The following is a 22,555-nucleotide window of genomic DNA, read 5'->3' on the forward strand; positions in this document are numbered from 1 at the left end:
TTTTCTTGAAGAATCAACTCTTCGTCTCATTTATTCTCTATATTGTCTCAATTTGATTGTTTCCTGTCCTACTTCTGGGCAAGTCTGCTTCTTTTTGTTCTGGACCTTTCAGATGTGCTATTAAGTCACTAGTGTGAGATTTCTCCATTTTCTTTGTGTAGGCACTTAGTGCCATGAACTTTCCTCTTAGCACAACTTTAAAATGGTTTGGCTATGTTGTGCCTTCATTTTCACTGACCAGTTACTCAGGAATAAAGCAAACCTCAAGAGATACAAAAAAATTGGATTAACCCCTGAATATTAACAAATCACCATGGCTTAATGTTAGAATTCAGCAATAACACTAATTGCAGAAAGCTTACACACTCATGGAAATTGAACAATGCTCAACTCCATCATCCCTGGGTCAGGGAAGAAATAAAAAAAATTAAAGACTTCTTAGAATTCTATCTCTTTTGACTGATTTTAGTTTGAAGTCTTTTTTGTTAGATAGTAGGATAGCTACATCTGCTTGTTTCTTATGTACATTTGATTGGAAAATCTTTTTTCTAACTCTTTACTCTGAGGTAATGTCTACCTTTGAGTTTGAGGGTGTTTCTTGTATGCTGAAAGGCTGTATTTGTGGATAGGTATTGTTTAGATCTGATTTTGTCATAAAATATTTTGTTTTTCTCCATTTATGGTGATTGAAAATTTTGCTGGGTATAGAAGTCTGGGCTAGCATCCAAGATTTCATAGTGTCTACAGCACAACTGTTGAGGACTTGGCTTTCAAACTTTCCTTTGAGAAGTCAGGTGTAATTTTGATAGGTTTGCCTTTATATGTTACTTGGCTTTTTTCCTTTGTGGCTCTTAATATTATTTCTTTATTCAGTATGTTTATTATACATACTTTGATCATTATATGATAAAGGGCCTTCTTTTTTCCAGTCTATTTGGTGTTTTGTAAGCTTTATGTACCTTCATAGACATATCCTTCTTTATATTGGGAAACTATTCTTCTGTGATTTTGTTGAATATATTTTCTGGGCCTTTGATCTGAAGTTGTTCTTCTTCTATCCCTATTATTGTTAGGTTTGATCTTTTTATGGTGCCCCAATTTTTCTAGATGATTTGTGTCAAGTATTAGTTGGATTTAGCATTTTATTTGACCAATAAATCTATTTCCTCAATTGTATCTTCAATTTCTGAGATCCTCTCTTCCATCTCTTGTATTCTGTTAGTTATGCTTTGCATCTGTGTACTTCCTGGTGGTTTATCCAGATTTCCCATTTTCAGAATTCCTTCAGTTTGTGTTTTCTTTATCTCTCCTTCAGTTTTGAATTCTTCAACTGTTTACTTCACCTGTTTGAGCATTTTTTTTTCTTGGCTTTCTTTAAGAGATTTATTGATTTCTTCAATTTTTCATTTATTTAAGGGAATTTTTAAATTTCCTCTTTAAGGGTTTCTATCATCTTCATAAAGTTATATTTAAGGTCTTTTTTTCTACTTCTACTGGGTAAAGATATTTAGATCTTCCTTTTGTAGGACCACGAGGTTCAGGAGTTGCCATATTGCTCTTTAGATTGTTGAATATTTTCTTGCATTGACACCTATCCATCTCTTCCTCCAAGGGGTGCAGGTGCTTCAGGGGCCCCCCCTTCTTTCAGTTGGTTCAGGCTTTTAGTTGCTGATGCGACTCTGGGGGATGCTCTCCAGGTGCAGTCAGAGCCAAGGCTTCAGTGATCACAGGTCCAGTGGGGGATGTTTGCAGATGTGGGGAGGCTCTTCTGAGGTCTGTTGGGTTTGGTGGTTGGGGATAGAGCATGGGATGTTTCTCCATGGGCTAGGGCTTGGAGAGCAGGGCCCTCTAGCTGAATCCAGATGCTCACCTCTCCAGGGATAGTCAGTGGATAGGCTCCAGTGGTCACAAATGTGATGGGGGATGGTTGTAGGTGTGTGGAGGCTGCTCCCAGATCTCTGCAGTTTTGCTGGTTGGAGGTGGGGGGTAGGATGTGCTTCAGTGGGAGGGGGATAGGATAGAGAGAGAGTAGGGCTCTCCAGCTGGGAACCCAGACACTCCCCTCTCCAGGGGCAGTCAGAGCCAAGATTATGGTGATCAGAGATGTAATGGAGGATGGTTGCAGGTGTTGGGAGGCTGCTCCTAGATCTCTGGAGCTTTTCTGGGTGGAGGTGTGGGATGGGTTGTGCCTCAAGGGGCTAGAGTTTAGAGAACTGGGTCCTCTAGCCTTAAATTTAGATACTCGCTTCTCCAGAGGCAGTCAGGGCCAAGGCTCTGGTGGTCACAGACGTAGTAGGGGATGGTTGCAAAGGTCAGAAGGCTGCTGCCAGGTCTTCACTGGGTCCCATAATGAGCATTTTAGAAATAAAAATAAATGAGTAAATTGCTAATGAAAGATGATATAATGCTTCAGGTATAACTTCTAGAAGGCAACAAACACAAATGAAAAGTACATAGAGAAATAGCTAGGTTCATTGTTGCTGTGGAGTATTTTTAAAACACCTCTTCCAGTTACTGACAGACTAGGGGAACTGTACCCTTGAATTCTCAACAATATGGCTGCCTAAACAAGACCTGAAAAATGACAGCACGAGTTGGCTTGCCAACCTGTATGGGAGGGAGTTCATATGGCTCCTCCCCTAGATAAAGAATTCCAGACAAGAGGGGGATAACCAGTTTTTCCTAGGGATGAGCCCATTGGCAGGTTGCCGTGTCTTGAGTGTTCAGCCCTAAACAAGTGTACATAAAAGAAAAGCTCAGTGAATTCAGTAACATACTGTGTGTGTGTATATATATATATACACACACATATATATGTGTATATATGTATGTGTGTGCGCATGTATATGTATATGTGTGTATATATACACATATAATATATATATAAATATAAAACACACACACATATGTGTGTGTGTGTGTGTGTGTGTGTGTGTGTGTGTGTGTGTATGAGAGAGAGAGTGGGAGATGGGGGACATTGCAGAAGTTGGAATCAGGAGAGGAAAAAGCAGAAATGATATAAATACAATATTAATGTATGGAATTCTGAAAAATATATTAAAAATCAGAAGTAATAACAAAGGGGAAAAAGACTCACCTGGACAAGTTGGGAACAAAGGGAACACATGAAAAGGCTTTTTGAAGCATGGTACCATCCAGTGAGAGTGGAGAGAGGTTGCATTGTAGGGATCATATGGAATACTCCATCTTTCTGCTTTATCTGGTAAGACATTAAAAGTTCTACTCAGTGATTAATGAAGCCATGATATTTCACCCATTATTCATAATAGAAAATTGAGCTTCACTAGAGAAAATGTGATTACTGTATAGGGTGGTCAATTTTATAAAATGGATAAGTTTTACAGATAGCAAATAAGATTTTATCAATTGATTTCTTTGCAAAGAGGGGAAAAGTGTATTTCCCTTTCAAACAAACATTTTAATCATACAGAGTTAAGCACAGTTTACATTTAAATTAAAGAAACAAAACATTAGATTTTATTATGTTGGAATTGCCTGGTATCAATCATTTCAATTCCAGTCGCTACACCTAATGTTTTCAAATCATGTTCTTATTGATTCCTAACTCCCAAGCCAGGGGAAAGTATTAAGACAGGTAACCTTGTAGTACAAATGAGTAAACAGTGTACATACCTGACCAATTCAAAAGTGTGAAGAATCACTTTGTTTGCATTGACTTCTCTGCAAAAAAATAATTGCACAGATTACTTTCTAGTGTATAAGAATATAGATCAAGTAATGTAAAAAATGGTTTAAAGACCCTTGGAAAGAATCATACTCCAGGAAGTATCAAGTGCCATTTGGTTTAGTGGGCAAATAAGTCATATCTATTTTAAAATTGGTGTTCATTGGAGAGATAATAAATGTAGTAGACACATTTGTATTAAATCAAATTACAGTATGAGAACTATAAAAAACACCTAATGTGGACATCTGAAATACTGTGGACCTGAACTTCTCCTTCTTGTTCCCTCTATGATCCTACTTTAGAACACATTTTGTTATTTATTGGTTTAAATTATTATCTATATTGTGGTAAAACATTGCTGTGGAGTACTACACAGTATGCTGATATACACACCGTGTGTGGTGATTGAATTAGGCTAGGCTGCCCTTCCTTCTGCTCTATCATCAATCACTTCTACTCATGGAAACTTCCATATTTTTTTCAGTGATTTTGAAACACATCTGAGAATGCTGTAGCCAGTAGTTACCTGAACTGTGCTACAGAGACCCACACTCAGCCACCCTCTCTGTGTGCTTTAGTTTTCTTTCATTTCTACCTATACTCTTCCTAGTCTCTAGAGACCAGTGTTCTGTTCCATTTTCCCATGAGACTGAATTTTTAGTTGCTAGGAATGAATGGGAAAGTGCAGTATTTATTTTTCATTATTAAGATTATTTCACTTAACATGGTGATTTCCAGTTCTATTTCCCCCTAAATTGATGGGTATCATTTTTTTCATAAATATTATTTCAACACACACACACACACACACATTTGTTTATGATGCCCTGGTTGTTTTAATAACTTACAAATGTGAATAATCTGCTCAGCTCAATACATGTAGAGCTGCAGCCGATTCCATCTTATATTGAATTCACTTTCTTGGACATATAATTAGTAATGGCATTCCTTACCAGGTAATATGAAAGTAAAAGTTTTACTTTAAAGTAGAATTTTCATCTTTCCAAATTGGATTTGTTAATTTATATTTCTATGAACAATGTATAGATTTTTGCCTCCTTGTTAGAAATTGCTTTTGATTTTTTGATAATAACCATTCCAATAGGGATAAAATACTAGGTCATTTTAATTTCATTTGCATTTTTCTGACGACCAATGATTTTGAGTATTTCTATAAATGTCTATTGGCCATGTCTTCTTTTGAATTAAAACAAAGAAGACAAAGTTTATCCTAAGCTTAGTGTGAGTAGTTTGTTTAACTAGAATCTGGTAAGAATTATGGGGAAATTAAAACTCTAAAGATCAAAATTCTTATAAATGATTATGTGACTATAAAAGGGTGACATTTGCTTTACATCTACACAGACCTCATGATCAGCACACATATCAGGGGTAGATTTTAATATTACATAGTCCCTTAACAAAAACACTTACTTGGACTTAGAAAAAAAATTTTCTGCCATGTTGCCATTATAACCATTTGTGTGAGCTTCACATAAGTTTATCAAAAAATTCAAAATTAAAACTTATCCAAGATAACAGGGTATTCTGTGGTAGAGCTAGGCTTGTTTGAGCTGTTTGAGACCAGAAAATATGTTTTAAATTCTTTTAAATACTTCCTGTTTAAGGACCATGACAACCCCTTTGAGGCTGCGTGGTAAATGTTCAAGGTCAGCCAAATGGTAGGTTTGCGTCCACGTGACCCTGTGTGAAACTCTATCAGTCTCCAAGTCTACATTGCGTCTTGATTGGTTGAATTTTAATTAGCCCCTATTCATCCGGAGCAGCACCAAGCATTATATATCATTTGTTGTCATATCAAATATTCTCTAGTTTCTTATTTCCTTTAAGTGGATAATAATGCACATAACATCAGGTTAAACAATGGCAACCCAAATTCAAAGATCAATGAAACGTAGTTCTAGTTCTCAGGACAAAGTAGAAAAAAATGATGAAACAAGTCAGTTCTGAATGATGAACAGTCCGGGTGGTGGTGGTGTCCACCTTTAATCCCAGCACTTGGGAGGCTGAGGCAGACGGATCTCCATGAATTCTAGGCCAGCCTGATCTACAAGAGCTAGTTCCAGGACAGGCACCAAAGCTACAGAGAAACCCTGTCTCAGAAAAGAAAAAAAAATTGTGAACAAAGCCCAATTATGGCAGAATAGGTTCCACTAATTGTTCTTTTCCTATCAATTAGAAAGTCTACAGATGTCACGACAGATGGAATAACTTTGATGAGTTTTGAACAAAAGTTCTCTAAGCTGTCAGGAATGCAAAGGTGTGAGTAAAGACACCTGTCATTTTGGTGAGACTGTGTGATGAAGAGGAGGCTGAGATGTACGTGTAGAAAATGGGGAAGAAGAACAAGACAAGAACAGAAACAAGGCAACGAAGACACAGCGACTTTATGCCCTGGCAAAGAAAGTAATTATGTCTTGTAGACAGGAGAGTGACCTGCTCATTTCAGAATTTGAAAAGGTGACCTCATAGAGGATTAAGTGCTTTTTCTTTGTTTCCTAAGGCACATTAAAGTAGAAGTCATCATCATTACTACCATCTTCAATATTGGCCTTGGCAAGCTTTGGAGATGTGATCCAATGCTACCTGTAGGCTTCAGGGATGATGTGACCCAATGCTACCTGCAGGCATGAAGTTTTATCTTTTTTTTTTTTTTCAAAGAATACAAGGAGGAAACAGAGATAAACTTTAAGCTCATTTCCTGAGTCTAGGAAAGTAAAGTATTATCATCTGAAGCAAAATATGTTGCTTCTCTTTACATTGAAATGCAGGATTTTAAGAAGTATTAACAAAATTGAACTGTGACGTCTCTCGGGTCATGAACAGGTCCTAAATTATGGTTCAAGCTTTCTTCAAAGACATTTTAAATAGTTTGGACATGAATGAAGATCAAAATTTGTTGACAACCCAGTTGTTTAAAAGTAGATTTTAATATAAGATTATAATGATTTATTCCACAAACACATTTGCAGTGACATAGTTCTTAAACTAATTCAGGTTAGAATTATTTAGGATGTCTTCGAGCTAATTTCAGGAAGAGATAAAAATAGTCAGGCTTAAAACCTTTCTGTGATGGTTCAGTAGCTCTGTGAAGGTGGGAACCAGAATGGCATAATCATAGTGGCCTCTCTATCAACCAGCAAAGTGCATCAGATAGAGCAGGTACTCAACAAATATTCACTAGGATGTGTGAGCAGGTAGATCAACTGTGGGCATACTGAGGTTTATCTGAACTTGAGAATGGGTGGATGCTAAGGAACTAGTGCCTTCAAGATAGGTTTTTTTTTGTTGTTGTTGTGAGCTCTGAGCTTTATTTTTTTTTAATTTATTTATTTATTAAGGATTTCTGCCTCCTCCCCGCCACCGCCTTTATCTGCTTACTTGTAATTCTTCATTCTTCCAGATGAAGTCAGTGTTGGGGCTAGAAACTTGGTCATATAGAACACGTATGTTTATGTCACCTACATTTTGACTCAAACAAATAATTCCCCTGGCATTAGAATAAATATTCAAAGAAATTTTTGCTTAGCTTAGCTGGAGTTCAGGACCCATTTTTACCATCACCATGGCAGGTAGTACCTAAACCTCTTTAGAATGGAGAAAGGAGGTTATATCAATCGGTTTTACATTTACATTTACAAACTTTGTCAGCTTTGAAAACAGAGACCTTCCATTGCTAAGGGGTTGTAAGAAGAAAAAGGAGAGATCCTAGCCTTGTTGTGGTGGTGCATACCTTTAATCACAGCACTTGAGGGGAAGCAGAGGCAGGTGGATCTCTGTGAGTTCAAGGGTAGCCTGGTGTACAAAGTGAGTTCCAGGACAGCTAGGGCTGTATGTAGAGAAACACTGTTTAAAAAAAAAAACCAAAACAATAACAAAAACTAAAACCAAACATACAAAAAACCAACAACAACCCAAAAAGGAGAGATCCTAATTTTTGGAGTATGTTTTCACTCTGATTATTTGAGAAGAGAGGTTGTAAAGGAAAAGATCAAACCAGTGAGTTCAAGTTGTGGTAAAACAGAAGAGGGGAGGTTAGAGAGCAGAAGGGTCAAGAAAAGAAGCTCAAGATGTGTTCAGCAGTGGATTATGATGAAAATGTGCTCTCCCTCAGTCAAATGTTAGCATGTTTACTAAATTCCCACTGTGTACCACATATGACAGCTAGATCATATTTAGGCCAGTAAGTCTGTAATGCAGTGTTTTCAGCAAGCAGGCAGGAATCCAGCTGTGTGAAGTTGACTCATGTGAGATGCATGTGATACCAGCCAGGAAAAGCAGAACATGTGCTTAAAGAATCCCACAGAGCTTCCCAAAATGTTTACTCAGGCTAACAAAAATACGGTTGATGATAGGAATCCTTACTTTACATTTTCATCAACAAACTCCTTAGCTTCAGTCAACCAATGATAGAACTGTATGTCCTCTCCACATACTGAATATACACTAGAAAATATGAAGCCATCAGTCTTCTTAACTCAAGACACTGGGCAGCAAAACCAGTGGCAGTATCTATGTCCCACATTGTTCTTCAGCGGGGACACCGAAATGAGTCTTCCCTTGTCTAGACCACTGCTTGGAATGTCATTTCCATGTTGCTGCTTAGAAATGCAGACTGTTTCAAGAGAGAGAGAAAAAAATAGTTCTCTGTACATAATTTCTTGCTTCCATCACAAATAAAATCTTTTAAAAATTTTAAGCTGCTAAACACTCCAGTTTGGCAGTTCTGATGGAAACAAAGCCATATCCATCTCCAATCTCCTTTATGTTCCCTCGGGGTTGCCAGCGTAGCGGATTATTGGAGTCTTGATTATGTTTCAATGCACGTGTAAATAAATCTCTTCCTGGTTTTCTCCAGTGATTGCAGATGCCATGTAAGAATTTATCAGTTGCTAGCCAGACTTGTGAGGACAAATGGTAAATTCATAACAAAAGGGCAAAGCTGACGTTTCATTTAGTCAGATTGTATGACATACTGAATCACAGCACTTTGGGCTTGGATTTTATTATGTATTATAGATGGAACTGTCTAGAAGTTTCTGCTCAGTCTTAGTTTGGTTATGAGTTGCGAATTTATAAGCAAATGGTCTATAAAAAACCATGATGCGCTAGCATTATTTCCCATATATTACTTAGAGACGACTTCACACTCCAGGAGACAGGATTTTATCACCATATGCTACAGATAAACTGAAGCTTAGCAAAGTGAGATCAACCTGAGTTTCCAGTTAGGTCCTAAGAGCTAGCTAGCTCCCGGAGTGCCTTCCCTGGAAGGGCACATCTATTCCAGGACATAAAAACAATCTTCATTGGGCAGGAATACTTCCTTTCACATCAGGCACATTGCAGAATCGTTCTAAAGGACATTTGTAGCTTTGAGAAGACTCCTTTGAGACTAAGATTATACTGAGTATTAAAGAGATAGTCATATAGTATTGGGGATTGTTAACTTCTGGGAAAGGGAGAGTCATTCTCCTCTAGGAGTATAGCTCCTGGTAAGTCAGTCACATGTCAGTGAAAGATCACAAACCCAGGAATATTTAGGCAGGCAAGTCAGAACCAAATAAATCATTATTGTCATCATCAATAACATCAGCAGCAACAGCAGAGAGAGCAGCAGTAGCAACAACAGCAAAGCACAACACACACACATACACATACAAAGCACACACACACTCACACAGATGGGTGAGGTGGTGAGAAGGATCTCGGAAGAGACGAGGGAGGAAAAACCATCATCAGAATATATTTTATAAATTTTCAATATAAAAGAATTTTTGAGCAATATGGATTGGTCTTTATTGGTAGGGAATGATGATAAAAATTTGTATGAATGAGGATTTATTTGAGCATAAATATGGAAAGGATTGGGAAGGGTCGTTAGTTAGTATGATCAAAATATAAAACATTGTATAAAATTGTCAAAGAACTAATAAAAATTTTAAAAATCAGGAGTTCTAAATATATTAGATTGGAGATCTATGGGGCACAGTATATTCTGTATTTACTCTTACCTTAAAACTTTATAAATTTTTTTAGACAGAGTAAATAAAATGTTAACATTACTTATATTGGTTCATATTGTATTGTTGAAATCTCACTCGAATATTCTATGGCATGCTATGCTCTTTGTAGTGCATTCTTCCAAAGTGTCTCTTGTGACTATTGTTTTAACTTTCTTGGCAGTAACAGAACTTAGTATTGTTTATTCCAAATTGTGTTATCATTTCAGTGGTGATAGTGATTTTGGCTATGATGAAGTGTATATGTTCATGTGTACTCACACGTGTGTGTGTGTGGGTGTGTGTGTGTGTTGGGGAAGACAGGCAAGGATTGGTCTAAGGTAGGATTGAAACATTTCTTCTGAAACTTGGGGGCTTAACCACATCTGAGAAGAGTTTTGGCTACCTGTATAATGTAAAAATGTTGAAAAGTAAATGTATTTATATATTTTTGTTTTCAATTTGTATCACTTTATTTTGGGGCATGATTGGAAATCTTTCTTTAGTAATTGAAATTATGGGTAGATCCAAGGCAGAAACAGTGGCCCAGAACTGCACACTAAGTGAGCAACAGTGAGCCCCAGGCAGGAAATGCATGGAAAGAGTTGTAGTAACAGAAGCTGTGGGCCACTTCCTGCAGCCCAGCTCCCAGCTGCCTGGCTAGCTAGCTTATAACCCGAAATAACAACACACAAATTGTATTCATTTAAACACTGCCTGGCCCATTATATCTATCCTCTTTTTGGCTAACTCTCACATCTTAATTAACCCATTTCTAATAATCTGCATATCACTACATGAATGTGCCTTACCGGGATGAGTCTAACCTACGTCCATCTCGGAGAGAGGAGAGTCATGACATCTGCCTGACTCTGCTTTCTTTCTCCCATCATTCTGTTCAGTCTACTCTGCCTATCTAAGTTGCTGTCCTATCAAAAGGCCAAGACAGTTTCTTTACTTGACCAATGAAAGTAACACATAGAACAGAAGAACTCCAAAGAGTACTTCATGTCCTGAAGCAGATCAGTTAGAGTACTCTATATTTCTGTACAGGACAAAGGCTGAGACACTTGTAATATGGTTTCTATCATATGGAACCTCAACAAATGCTTTTCTGAAAAGGGCAAAATGAACCCAGCAGGTGTTCATGACACCCATGTCCTAGACAAGCCTTTAATACTTCACCAGGATTTCATGATCCTAGCTGTCTTCATGCTTCTCTGGCCTGTAGGAGGCAATCTCTAGTTAATCTGGTTTGGTTGACTTTGTCACAAGTGTAAACATGCTGCTAACTCTTCTACTAGCGTATTTTTCTTTCCTTTTTTTTTTTTTTTTGTTGTTATTTTTCTTTCCTTTTTTTTTTTTTTTTGGTTAACTTGACATAAGCTTGAGTCATTCTGGATGGGGAAACCTCTATCAAATTGGCCTGTGGGTACCTGTGGGACATTTTTGTGATGGTGGATTGATGAGAAAGGGTCCAGTCCATTATGGGTGGCAGATGGCCCTTGGAGGCATATGGAAGGGGATGCTGTGAACTGGCAATTTGAAGCTTATTCCCTATGGTGGGACACCTTCGTCAGCCTTGATATAGCAGGAGAGGGGCTTAGCCCTGCCTCAACTTGATATGCCAGACTTTGTTAACTCCCCAAGGGAGGCCTTACCCCTTCTGAGGAGTGGGTGGGGGTTGAATGGGAGGAGGAGGGAAATTGGGAAAAGGTGAAGTAGGAGAAACTGGGGTTAGTATATAAAATGAAAAACATTTTTTAATTAATAGAAAAATGAAAGGAGATGCTGAAAGGAATCTAATAAGCAGCCTTTCTCCATGGTTTTGTGCTTCTCTCCTTGCTTGGATCTTTGCCCTGTTTCCCTCAGTTATAGACTATGATCTTAATGTGTAAGCCAAATAAATCTTATATTTCCCAAGTTACTTTTGGTCATGGTATTTACCACAGTAGTAGAAAGCATATGATATTAAGTAACTGGGAATAGGAAATGGAATAAAAAGTTATGTCTTTTCTGAAGCATATGGACATTCTGAATGTGAAATAGACTCTTACATTACCTTCTTTGAGGGACAATCTGAAATTTCCTTCTTTTAAAGTACTGCATTATCAGAGCATTGGGAAGCACATGCACACAATGAAATTAAAAAGTAATTCTTATATGGGAGTCAGGGAGCCTGCTGGAGCCATATCTTGACTGGGTTCTTCTTACAGGGAGTCTTTTCCAGCTTGAGGAGCAGATCTGGAGGAGAGAAGGTATGACCTTGGAAATCAGTTAGGAAAAGCTTTACCTGATTTTTTTAAATAATACAGTCATTTTCTAATCAATAGGTCAGTCATTCTCAAGTGAGACTAACGGACCAGTGAATCCCTAAGCAGCTATTTAATATGTGGGGCATGAGCATAGAGTGCAAACTAAAAATCAGTCTTTGGTGACACCAGCTGGAGCATCTTCCCTGACAGTCAGTATTCTGTCCTGATGTTGTCAGGGAAGTTTAAGTTCAAATTTCCATTGCATCCTTGAGACCCTGAAGGAACATACAGCATGTTGGGTTGTAGCATTAGGGCCTGCTCTTGGGGTTTCTGTCCTGCCCCATTCCCACAGCCAGTAAGCCCCAAAGAAAATCACAGAGAGGTCTCCATAAGTTATAACTGATTGGCCCATTAGCCCAGGCTTCTTATTAACTCTTGTAACTTATATTAACCCATTATTTTTATCTATGTTAAACACATGGCTCAGTACCTTTCACAGTGCGGCAGGTCATATCTTTCTTCTTTGGTGGTCTGGGCAGAAGTGGGGAGGAATGGGCTTCCTCCTTCCTAGAATTCTCCTGTTTTCATTGCCCGGCCTCTACTTCCTGTCTGGTTGACCTGCCTATACTTCCTGCCTGGCCAATCAGCATTTATTTAAAACATGATTGACAGAATACAAACAATTCTTCCACACTATTGGTAATGCAAGAGGATAGGGTTTCAGCTCTTCATAGTTTTCGTTTGTGTCTTGACATTCTGTTTTCTGCCCCTGGTTATGGAGGCAGGAGGAAAGTTTAAATTCACTGCATGAATGAGCAAACATCCCTTGCAAATGAGGGGTTGGTGTCCTTTTCTCCACCCCCCACCCCCCCAAACAATGACTGGGAAGTTTCCTCTTCACTCAGAAGGGAGAATTTGCTCTTGGATTTTGTGATGACATCTAAACTGCTAAGTTAGGACTTGCACAACTTAGTCTCTCTCCATTCAGGTTAATATGTTTAATGTCATGGTAAAATGGAGAATGAGGATGCTGGATTAATGATGTGGGGTTTCTTGATCTTCTGGAATATGGAGAGTTGATTTGAAATACAGAGGCTTATGATTTTCTGTATTTTACATTTGAGTCAGAATGTGGCATGATACATGTCTCTTTATTTCATTTTAGGTATGTGCTAATTCAGGAGCAACAAAAACCATCATTTCCCTTGCTCATGTGTCTTAGCTCCCTACTTAGAGCCTGTTTTTTTTTAAACTAAGTTATTTTAAAGATGTCCAAAGAGAAAATAAAAAGACAGATTGAAGCTTTTTTGTTTATCTTCATATTTATTTATATACTTAATTCATGTGACTATGTTTGTGCGGGTGCATACAGTGAGAGCAGAGGACAACTTTCAGGAGTCAGTTCTCTCCTGCATGTGGGTTCCAGAATAAAGCCATCAGTCTTGGTGACGGTCACTCTACAGTCTGAATTATCTTGCCTGACTCAGAAGCCTAGAGTTTCATGAAGACTATGCAATTTTGAAGTAGAGGAAGGTGTTTTCAAGGGTAGGGGGACTCACTGGGATTAATGGGACTCTATGGACAAAGCATGTAGGCAGGAAAACAGAATGGATGCTCATGCCTGCGGCTCACCATTGAATGATTTAGCTCTTTCTGACAAGCTTCTGTGTTAGTATGAGGGTAAGGTGTCCTGGGCTCTGAAGAGTTGTTGGCATGACATGTAGATGTTTGTGGCTGGTGGAGCTCATACTTTTTAGGGTAACTTTCCTGAATCCACAGCAGATTAATGATTCAGGAAAAAGTTATAAATCATCAAAGACACCGACATTCATATAAGCAATGAGTTACATGAGTTCTAAAGACTGTGAGGGTGGATTTTGCATGGATTCCACACTAAGAAATTTTATGACCCAGTGTTAGAGAAGAATGTAAATGGTGGTAGCACTAGCAGTTTCTCCAACATACAGAAGAAAGACAGATTTCTAAGAATAGGACATGCTGGGAAACTAATGGAAAGGAGAATTAAGTAGGAAATACTGGAAATAAAAAAAAGAGGCATTTCAGGTCCAAATCTGGAAAAAGGCAACTGCTTTGGTAGGAGTGCACCTTCAGAGCATCTTTTTGTTAATCCCATTCAGATGATGGCTGAAATTGTAGCACAGGAAGAGAACACAGAGAAGAATGATATTTTGTATAAGATGCAAATGTGTTCAATTGTATTTTGTATCCCATTGTGTTTAAATAGGATTCAGAAATCTTGCTTGGGGTCATTTTTGTATGTAATAATATTAAATTTGGATGATGCATGGAGATTTTCAATGGAGAGAGAAGTAAATGCAAAAGAGACACAATGCAACATTGTTCAGTTCACCAACACATTAAGCAGCAATTTTTTACAATTCACTAAAAATATTGAGCTAATTTTGAGAAAATTATTTTGAATTTAGTAGAACTTTACAAAAACCATTAGAAATTATATTATATAGTGGTGTATGATTCCCTCTGTATGCTGTGAATACCATTAGTTAATAAGGAAACTGGCTTGGCCTGATAGGGTAGAACAGAGCTTGGTGGGGAAAAGCTAAACTGAATGCTGGGAAAAATAAGGCAGAGTCAGAGAGAAGCCATGGAGCCGCCACCAGAGACAGACACGCTGAAACCTTGCTGGTCGGCCACAATCCTCATGATAAAATATAAAATAATTGTAGATGTAAGAGGTAGCTATCAATATGCTTAAGTAATTGGCCAAGTAGTAATTTAATTAATACAGTCTCTGTGTGACTATTTCAGGAGTCTGGGTGGATGAAAAATGAACAAGCAGCCTCCTACAATAAATTGGCATGTCAACATGGTTGACTAAATCTATGTAAAACCTAAGAAAGCTTGAAAAGGAATTCTAGACACTAAGAAACAAAGTTTAGCCTCATTTCTCATATGGGCTCTGCTTGCTGACAACATGCTACAGCTCCTTTAAAAGGTCTTCCTGATTCAGTAGTAGCAGAAAAAACTGCTCTGTTATGAAACAGCAGAATCCTGGTCTGTGCTGTCAACCCAAACTCTAATTGTTTTTTTGGGTTGATGCCCACCACCCACTTTGGGATCCAGGTGCTTATATACCTATTCAGGGTTGGGAGGAAAGTAGCTGAGACCATGCCCAGACTCAGCACTCTCTGCCTGGCAGTGGGCAAGATTGAGTCCTGCTAGGGAAGAAAGCATGGTGGATTCCCACTGCCATACACAGAGATATATCCAGGATGTACAGTGTGTTGCATGGCAGATTTAGCTTTTACTCAGATAAAAAGGGTTTATATGCTGCACGGTGCTACCCAGAATTAAGGTGCTGAGGATGGCTCACATCTGGTGGTCCTAGAACCTGCAGTGAACTACTTCTACCATATTTAAAGCCTGAGAGAGGTGGAACCACCACCTAGGGCCTCTAAGACCAAGCTGATTAGCATTTTAAAAAGTACTCATGAACAGAAAATGATTTCAGGTACACAATAAAACAGATTTAGACATAAAAGACCTCTAAATGAGACACAGTGTGTTTAAAAAATGTACATAGGCTTGGAAGAGAGAAGAAAAAAAGTAAAGAGGCAGTAAATGTAATATAAAAGAGTACCTACAGTCATAGATTAAAGGAATAAAGATAAATAAATATTAAACTTGTAGAAAAAGTAATAGAGTAAAAATAATAAGCCATGTAAAGATGGAGTATGTATAGAGGATGTAGCTTATGTATATTATTGTGTTTTCTTTTAATTTTTTGACTGTGAAAAAGTTACATAAGAAGGGACATTTTATTGTATGGGCTGCTAAGATATTTTAAAAGTATCTTGATTTCAGAATTTGGGACTAGGATATGTTACTTTGGAAAAGAGGTTCTTCTCTTGTTTCCACAGTGGCTGAGAACCTATGGAATCCTTTCAGACTAAAGTGGTTTGATGGACCAAATCCCCTGAATGGTCACAGTAAACATCCCTAAAAATTACTTTGCCCAATGAAAAACAGGAGGCAGTTTGGAGAGAATTACACACAAATTCCATAAATGATTGTTTACAAATGTTTGTTTACATTTAAATGGAGATATGCTATAGAGATTTGCATCAGTATGGATTTTGGTTTATTGATACAAATATAAGGTTAATTTAGTTATACTGTGTATATGTATATTTTTGCTCTTGGTTAAGGTATTGTGTCTGTGCAGCTCATTTGAAAATGTAATGTAGAATTGGGAAATATAGGTTAATAGATAATCATCTATAATATTCAAACTTGTAGTCATGTTAGTTAGATTTTTCTAGATGTACAGAGATGTATTTCAGATAGACAGATATTCTTCAATACTACAGAATATGGGATTTAGGATGTTTTAAGAATTTAGGACTTATCATGACAATGAGACACATCTGCTCCTGGCAGCGCCAATCTACTTCAAAAGAAAGATGGGCACCAAAGAGACTCCGTATGGAGTTTGCTAGCCATTTGGGCAAGAAACTGCTCTTCACTGGACTACTTGATGGTATGCTGTGTGAACTGGACATGCAGGACCCACAGAGAAATGACAGCTGAACTTGCCTAAAGGTGAAACAGTACTTCAGAGTTCCTGCTTCATGAAAGAGTCTGCCAGACATTCCACAGAACACAAAAGAAAGGGAGTGATAAACTGCCAATATAGGTGTAACTGTCTTTGAAATTTCTTGCTTCATGGAAAAGTCTGCTGGATATTATGAGCCTGTAGGCTGAAGATGGATGCTCCAATATTATAGAAGAATTTTGGGTGACTGTCCAGGCAGCAAGAGGTCTCTGTCAATTCTAGAGTTTTGGAAGTTGCTTATAATGCACTTCCTGTTAACTTAGGTAATATTACATCTTTCTGGAGTCATTGATGGAATTGAAGAATACATAGTTATAATATAGCTTTCCTTAGTTATGATAAAAGATAAAGTAGTTATAAATATTGTAACTATAATTCTTACTCGATACCTGTTTTGTTATATGTAATTTTACTATATTAAAGTTAAAACCTTCCTTTTTATTTAAGCAGAAAAGGGGAGGTGATGTGGGTTTCCCCTCTATATGCTGTAAATACCATTGGATAATAAAGAAGACATTTTGGGCCTGTGAAAGGGTAGAACAGAGCTAGGTGGGGCAAAACTAAACTGAATGCTGGGAGAAAGAAGGTGGAGTCAGATGATAAGCCATGAAGCCACTGCCAGAGACAGACATGCTGAAACCTTGTTGGTAGGCCACGATCCTCGTGGTGGTAAAATATAAAATAATGGAGGTTGGATAATTTTAGATGTAACAGGTAGCTATCAATACGCTTAAGTAATTGGCCAAGTAGTGATTTAATTAATACAGTTTCTCTGTGGTTATTTTGGGAGTCTGGGTGGCCAGGAAATGAACAAGCAGCCTCCTACAACAATATAGTAAGTTGATGTAATATAAAATGCATGCCAAAGCCAACAATAAATAGCCAATAAAAATTTCCAAAACAGAATTGTAGAAATTTTTAAAGAAATTTATAGTGACTCTTATAGCTGGTCAGTGTTGAAAAAAACATTTGGTCATGAGTAAAAAGAAGCAGTTTCTAAAAAATATACAGTGTTGGTTAAACATGTTAATGGACTCAGGACTATACAAACATGCATACTTAATTACACACACACATATACTAATATGTATACTGATATATTTACTAATTAAAGAAGAGACTATGAATCTGCATAGAGTACAATAGGAGTTCGGAGGTGTGGAAGAGATATAAATACCATGCTCATGTTTGGAATTCTCAAAAAAAGTAAAAACAAAATTAGAAAAAATTGGTTGCACAAACATGATTGCAATTGTATCCAAAGACTAGATTATAAAACAGGGCCTCATGTTTTGCCAGGAAGTGAGTAGCAGACCGGAAACTGACAGTTGATATAAAGCACCTTTTAGTGAAGTTCCTGTTAAATACAAAGAAAAAATACAGAACATCACCAGACTTGTGGTACAGATGTTATGACAGATGCATATAATGATTTAATTATCCACACATACAAATAACATTGAATATCTCTCTTTGTATTAGAAAATAAAGTCTCTTTTCACAGAAAATACTTATTCTTTACTCACTATGTGTACATGATCTACTTGTTTGCATTTATTCAAATAAACAGTTGATAGGTTAATCTCTATTTGGGCTTCATACCCTAATAAGCCAAGCATCATAACACAAGTCACTGCATTTTTATTCTTTTTCAAGACACATGATGGAAGACATTTTGTTTGACTAGATGCAGGACCACTTTTCCATTTGATTAGTTTATACCCCTGGACTTTGTTCTAAGGGGAAGTGAAAAACAAAAGGCTAACACACTGTTTTAGGAGAGCTTATCTTGTTCTTGTGAACTGGAATGCTTCTGCTTCATAACGGCACTCCATCTGGGTACACGGAAAGTAGAGAAGAGGATTGTTGAACAAAACTGTAATACTATATGCTATTCTATATAAATATACAATAAATAAAACATAGATTCTTTTTATTTATAGCTAGAAATTCACTGTGTTTAATAATTCTGCAAATGAGCAGTCCCCCTAAATCTTACCTATATTCTATAGATAAGCAAAATGACTTTTTAAATTGGCAAAGAGAAAGAGAGATGAAAATAAACTTGAATTCTGTGTTTTGATTCCTGAATCTTTACAAACACTGGCCACTGCAATCAGCTTCTCATAAATAAGTAGTGTGCCGGCTCTGCTGCCAATTTCTCACATGGGGTGCAAGTAATGGTCCCTGATGTTCTGGGTCATCTAATATTTCATCTTGTTTTGCTAAACTTAATTCATGTTTCTTTAAAATTTTTGACTTATAAGACTTTTTTTTTTCGTATTGAGATGGTGTAATTTCTTAAAGACTGTGAAAGAATATAAAGCACTTTAGTAGATCTAACTGATACCTGCAAAGAAACTTGACACTTGTTTGATTAACACAGGACACTGGCATTTATCTCATATACGCTTTCTGCAAGATGTGTGGTGATATTTTGTTTGTGATCTAACAAATAAAGCTTGCCTGAAGATTGGAGTGTGAAGTTAAGCCACTAGTTAGCCTGGCTCAGTGTTTGGGAGTCACGTGCCTTTAATCCCAGCACTAGGGCAGTGGTGACAGGAAGGGATATGGCTGTGGGGAGAGAGAAATGTAAGGTGAGAGGAGACAGGAGCTCAGGACATTCAGTCTGAGGATTTGTGGAGACAGGATCTTTCACCCTTGGGTCTGAGAATTCGGTAGAGGTAAAAAGTCTCTCTAGTTGCTGGCTCCTTCACTTTTTGATCTTTCAACATGCACCCTGATATCTGAATCTGTGTAACATGGGGGTCAGTTTGTTGGGGTTTCTGTTCTGCCTGGTACCCTACAGCTGGCAAGCCACCCAAGAAAATCACACAGAGTCTACATTAGGTTATAACTGATTGGCCCATTAGCTCAGGCTTTGTATTAGCTCTTGTAGCTTATATTAACCCATTGTTCTTATCTATGTTAGCCACATGGCTCGGTACTTTTCTCAGCTGGGTAGCTCACATCCTGCTTCTTAGGTGATCTGGGCTGGAATGGGGAGGAATGGGCTTCCTTCTTCTCAGCATTCTGTTCTCATCACCCTGCCCTCTACTTCCTGTCCTGTCTGGTTGACTCACCTATACTTCCTGTCTGGTTGACTCACCTATACTTCCTGTCTGGCCAATCAGCGTTTATTTAAAATCTAATTGACAGAATACAGACAATTCTTTCATTCCAAATCTGGGTCTTTATTATTAATACCAATTAGAATTTGTGCTACAAAGAAGTATATATTTTGGTATCTAGTATAATATTTGCCTTATGATTTTAGTGCCATAAAACAGTTTCTTAAATGGGTTTTTATAAAATAGTACATCCAATCACAATATGTGCCAGAATTAATGTGCAAAGAGCTATTTATTACTAGGATGCATTGTGGAGAAAATTTGGGAAAACAAAAAAAGGAAAATCTGACATAAGTTTTCTCTCTTTGATGTGGGAGGAGAGAGAGGCGAGTGGATACGTTTGTGTTAATGTGCTAGTTGTAGAGCACAGTTGTTTATACATCTGAAGCGGGAAAAAAAAAGGAAGACACAACCAAGACTTCAATCAGATGTAAATAGAATATACAATAAAAGTGTACCCCTAACAATGAGAAAAAAATCCTACACCTAAATATTTTCTGAGAATAGTATAATCTAATACTAACACAGTTGTGGAATGGCAATTGGATATGTGAAATAAAATATGTAATTTTGAAGAAACTATTAGGTTTAATAGTTGGCCTATTGTTTCATGTATATTTAGCTTATGCTATTTTTTTTATTCTTTTAGGTTAGTATTCAAAGTAGGTTTCATCCTGGCATCCTTAGATATGCTGCACATGTTTTAGAATAGTTAGAGACTTATAGCAAAATTGAAAGGAAGGTTCAGAGATTTTTCCCTATGCCTCCTTTTCTCCACACATACAGATGTCCCCATTGTCAATATCCTATGTTACAACTGATAAGCTTACACTAACACATCCTAACCACCTGAAGCACACAGTTTAAACTACAGACCCCTCGTTATACTGTCTATGGGGTTGAGCAAATATATACTGCCATGTATCCACATTTTAATACCTTTGTTTTTATTTTATAATTCAATTATGCGTACATACATGTGTGGGGATATCTACTTGTGGCTACAGGTGCCTGTGGAGTCTAGAAGATGGAGTCTCATCCCCTGGAAATGGAGATAGAGCCCACCATGAGCTGTTCAATGTGGGTGCTGGGAACCAAACTTCAGCCTCTAAAAGCAAATTACACACTCTTAACCACTGCACCATTTAACCAGTCCCTGCATGCTCCACATATTCATTTCTCCTTCCCCACTCCCAAAGCTTGAGGACCACTAATTTAAAAAATATTTTCATAGCTTTCCTTTTGTCTGGTAAGAGTGTGTTTGATTGTAAGAGACTGGCAAACGGGTTTCTAATATAGTTGTACTATGTTGTGTTCTCAACAGCTGTGAGTGAGCAGTCAGGCTGCCCCATGGCGATACCAAGATTGTTGCTAGTGTTCTGGATTTTGACCTTTTATAACATACATAGTTGTATCTCATTATGATTTTAATTTGTGTTTTTCTAATATATTGATATAGTCAGAATGTGGCCTCTTCAAATTCTGTGTTCAAACACTGACCCCTAAAGTAAAATTGTCATTTTGGATTGTCACACATGATACTTTTACATATTTATAGGAGTAATGTACAATTATTTATGTATACCTATAGTGTAGAACTGTCAAATTAGTGTAATTAATATTTACACACCCTAAAATATGCAAAACATTTAAGTGTTGGGAAACTTCCAGCTATGATAATTTTGAGAAGCATTTTGCGTTGTTGTATGCTTAGTATATAATAGTTGCTAAACATTCTGGTTAGTTTCATAGCTCAGCTATTATAAATGGTGCTTTTATAAACCTGAGATCATAGATATGTCTTTCTAAGTGTAATTTTATTCTTTGGAATGTATATCCAGTAATTGGATTACTAGATAATAGGTGAGTCTTAGATTTAAATTATTTTGGGGAAATTCCATATGGTTGCATTGACTTTTCTGTAAAGAAGAAATGCAAATGGCCTACAGGCATATGAAAAAAAATGCTAACCATCAGGGAAATACAGATCAGAACCACATTGAGATGCAGCATTGTGATGAGTAGTTAGCAGGGCTACCTGCTAGAAACTAAAGATTGCGAAACTGGCCAGGATACAAAAGAAAAGAATCTTTGTGCACTCCTGGCTGGAATGCAAATTAGGGGTTTTTGTTAATTAAGCTGGCTGATATCCTTCGAACACTAGCATCTGAGTGTTTGTGTTTGGCACCGACTTAGGAGGCGTTCTCGGTCATCATCACTTAGAATTTCTCTTTTTCTGCACTTCATTTTCCTCCTGGACTCTCATTATGTATGTGTACATTGCACCTTTTAATCATGTTCCACAGTCCTTGGATGCTATTCTGTCCGTCTTTGTTCTTTAGTTTTAGACTTTCTGTTAATGTATTCTCAAGCCCAAACATCCTTCCACTGCTGATCTACTAGCAAACTCATCAGAAGCTTTCTTCATTTGTTACATTTTTTTCCTTCCTGGTTGTTTATAAGAATTTCATCTCTGTGCTTACACTGTCCACCTACACTTGAGCATTGCTTGAGATGTGCTGTAGAGTCTTTTGTATCTAAATTGTATTTAAATTGGGGTTCTGATAATTCTGGCACCCGTGCTTTCTGACAATGACTTTAGTTGTTTAAAATTGGATATTTTTCCTTTGAGCATATCTGTAATTTCATTTTTCTTGGTAGTTAGAGATGTATGCCCAGTGAAAGAGAATTGCCATCTCTAGGCCTTTAGGAATGTGATGAGAAGGGATGGAGCAAGGTTGTGTGTTTTAGGAATGTGGTGGGCAGGGATGGAGCAGGTTGTGTGTTTTAGGAATGTGGTGGGCAGGGATGGAGCAAGGATGGGTGTTTTAGGAATCTGG

This window comes from Microtus ochrogaster, linkage group LG3 (genome assembly GCF_000317375.1).
Source record: "Microtus ochrogaster isolate Prairie Vole_2 linkage group LG3, MicOch1.0, whole genome shotgun sequence".
Taxonomy (NCBI): domain Eukaryota; kingdom Metazoa; phylum Chordata; class Mammalia; order Rodentia; family Cricetidae; genus Microtus; species Microtus ochrogaster.